This window comes from Calidris pugnax, unplaced genomic scaffold (assembly GCF_001431845.1).
Source record: "Calidris pugnax isolate Ruff unplaced genomic scaffold, ASM143184v1 scaffold42, whole genome shotgun sequence".
Taxonomy (NCBI): Eukaryota; Metazoa; Chordata; class Aves; order Charadriiformes; family Scolopacidae; genus Calidris; species Calidris pugnax.
In genome coordinates, this window is record NW_015090920.1 from 6,317,442 (window position 1) to 6,320,573 (window position 3,132).

At 40.7% G+C, this 3,132-nt stretch overlaps 1 protein-coding gene across 1 annotated transcript in view; it reads right to left on the minus strand.

Annotated features, from left to right (window-relative positions):
- The window catches only part of IL15 (interleukin 15), a 41,511-nt gene extending 41,162 nt beyond the window's left edge, over nucleotides 1–349 (minus strand). Inside the window, exon 1 of the mRNA XM_014950039.1 lies at nucleotides 272–349. The gene's annotated coding sequence lies outside the window, so the exon portion shown is untranslated. The remainder of the gene's footprint in view (nucleotides 1–271) is intronic.
- Between the last annotated feature and the right edge of the window lie 2,783 nt (nucleotides 350–3,132).

Genomic DNA, 3,132 nt, shown 5'->3' on the forward strand with positions numbered 1-3,132 from the left:
TGCCATTTCTGAGCAATTTTCAAAATTGGGAACCCCCCCCCCCAAAAAACCCCATGGAAAAGACATACGCCTGTGATTTAGAAGGCAGTCAAGTGACTGACGAACACGAAAGGCATCTTGCTGTTCCAAGCAGTGACATTTACGTGTGCTACCTTTTATCTTTCCGTAAAGGAAAGAAAGTGCAGAGTTTGTGCCTTTGTCTCTGCACAGTCCCTTCCCCCTTTATGGCTTAAGTGTGTCCTCCCAAGCAGGACTCTGAAGTGTTGCTTACCTTGGAAGCAAACGCTGTAGCTTTATGCTGTAACTCCTCCTCTTCTCTGCAGCCTGAACAGTGTCATAGTGGGGCAGCCACAGGAGGGAAAGAGAAGTTGCCTCTCGGGGCAACACCAAGAAAGGAGAGCGTGGCCATAAAAGACGGTTGCCAGGACAGAAAAGAGCTTCTCCAAAAGGCACAGCGTCTGGCTTGCTGTGGGAAGACAGGACAGAGAGGTGTCATAGGCACAGGTGGCATCAGAAGAGGATCCTGAAAAAGGAGCTGAAAAAATGCTCTCAAATTGCACTGAACTCAAAAGCTGTGGATTTTCGCTGTTAAGAAAAATGGGGGTTTAGTGCCTACGATAATCACAGGGCATGGCAGCTGTAATCCTGAAGTCCTGCTTTCATCCTCATGCCTGCCTTTATCCTTTCTGTCTTGAGCTAAAGTTCAACCTCCTGAAGATGAGGCTCAGCAGCTCCCTAGGAGTGCTCTTAGGTTTGCAGGAACCATCACTTACCCATGTAAGGGTCATGCACTCCGGAGGCAACGGGGACAATGGTACTGCCTCTCTGCACAATCTGCTTTTTGCCCCCTTCTGTGTGATTCTGGGTGCTGGTTGTTACTCCGTGCAGTTCACACTCTGTGAGGTGGTAAAAATATTCTGCAGCTAAATGAGTGTTTTAGAAATGGCTCTGTCTCCTTACTGAGCTTCTGGAGTTGGGCGTTTCCTTCCTGTTTCTCGGTGAAACAACATATTTTCAGGAACCCTGTATTTATTAAACCTGGTGAACAATATCAGTTAGTTCCCTGTGTTGGGATATTCTATTAGAGCTAGATTCAGAAAATCTACTTAAGACTCTTGAACAGCTGTCATACGCAGAGAGGAGCAAGGACTGGAACTGAGTGTTTCCAGAGAGCAGTTCTAGATGGCATAGGGCAGCTTGCTGCTGTTCCTTTAGCACCCCTGTGCATCATATCCTGTAGTCCAGTGCTTGGGTCCAGCATCTGTTCTGCAGAGAAGGTTACCAAACCAAAATACAGCCATGCCAATTAGATCCTGTACAGGATCTGGTTTGCAGATGTTACCACTGTAAAGAACCTTCTAGCAACTTAACACAAGACAAAAAACCAGAACATCCAATTTGAAGCTCTCTAGGGACTCTTGGCTCTCACACGACACTGTGTCTCCAGAAAAGCAGCTCCTCACCCCCCCTTGTATTCTTCCTCAGTATATAGTGCTAATAGCACTTTTTAAGCAGGTGTGCAGACATGGGACAATTCTTAGAAATTTGGGCAGGATTTGAAAGAGAAAATAAAAGTACAGATTTGACTTGAATTCTTGCCATGGCAGAGTACAAACATGCAAGTGAAAAGGAGGTACCAGTGTTGCAGGAAAAAACACCAGCCTAGATAAATATTTAAACCAAAGGAACATACTCATTTGCTAACTGCCTTGTGATAGGGGCACTTCTAACACAGAAGTGATCATAAACACCTCTGTTTCTTCAGCTCAAAGAATGAGAGTAAATTATTTCAAGTATGCATGTATACATGTATTTGGACTTGGGATTCCAAAGTCTCTCATATTTGTCACTGTTAAAAACTGAACGAAAATGTTGTTTCCCGTTTGTCTTTGCTTTTTGGTGTTACACTTTTGCTATACTATTATTCATCAGAATTTTCTCAACTAGGAAAAATTTATAAGCAAACAGCCAAAAACAAGCACACAGAGGTATTCGTGAACTATATTCTCCGGGAAAAGAGGAAGAATAGCTTACTTAAATTTTGTTTGAAATCACTTTCCAAACAGTTTTCTTTGAATGCTGCAAAATGAAAATACTGTATATATAGGGTGCCCTTTTTTTTTAAACTGCTTCCTCTGGGTTTGTTGTTTTTTGGATTTTTTTAAAGAACTGTGTTTTGCTGGCATTTCTGATGTTAATACGTATATATATTTCCAGCTTAATATAAAAACTGTTCCTAATTATTACAATAATTGTATATAAAAATAATGTGTCTGTATGTTTTACGTTACAATAGGGTGGCATTACCACCTGCACTCTATGAAAATTTAATCCTCGTTTATTTTCTTAATTACACAAAAATGTGCTTTCTAATTACACAAGGGATGTTTTATAGTCATCTAAACACTACTAGTCACATCAAGGTGTTTATTTATAGCATAAATTATTCTCATAATCTCCTACAAACAAAACACCCCTTCCTAATTTATGCAACTTTCATTTATAATGGGCACAGGCTATTTGGCAAGACATTGGCAATTACTCTCACTAATGAGTTACTAAATTGTAATTTAGTATTATAAGTACAGTGACAAAGAATGTGAATAACTTACATCATGCAAACAGTAAAGTGAAAACAGATGCGTGAATGTAATTTTGAAAATAAAACAGGATAACTGAAAATTCAAATATGACTGTCCTGATTGGAAGCAACATTGCCTAAACCTTTTTGTGCAGCTGAAGGAGGATTTGGGTTTGGGTTTGCTGTACTCTTCAAAGTTTGCCTGTGCTTTCATGAAATTAATTCCTTCAGAATTGGTGTTAAGTTGTGTTGCTGAACACCAGGAGAGGAAGTATTGCTACAGGTGCAAGAGTGAAGAAGTGGGAGGGAAGAAAGCTTTTCCAGAACAACGTGATGTGGGTTATTGTACAAAAATATTTTTTTAAGGTAATCTGGGAAAAAAATGGCAGTTCTTGCAGAGCCTGATCCCTTCAGGAAGGCCTCCAGCCCACCCAGCTCAGAGCCAACTTTCCTAAATTTCTGAATGCTAGAAGATGGGTCTGCACCAAGTTCTTCTCACCTCCTGTCTCAGCATCAGTTCTTTAAAAAAATATCTTGAAATGGAGGCCTTC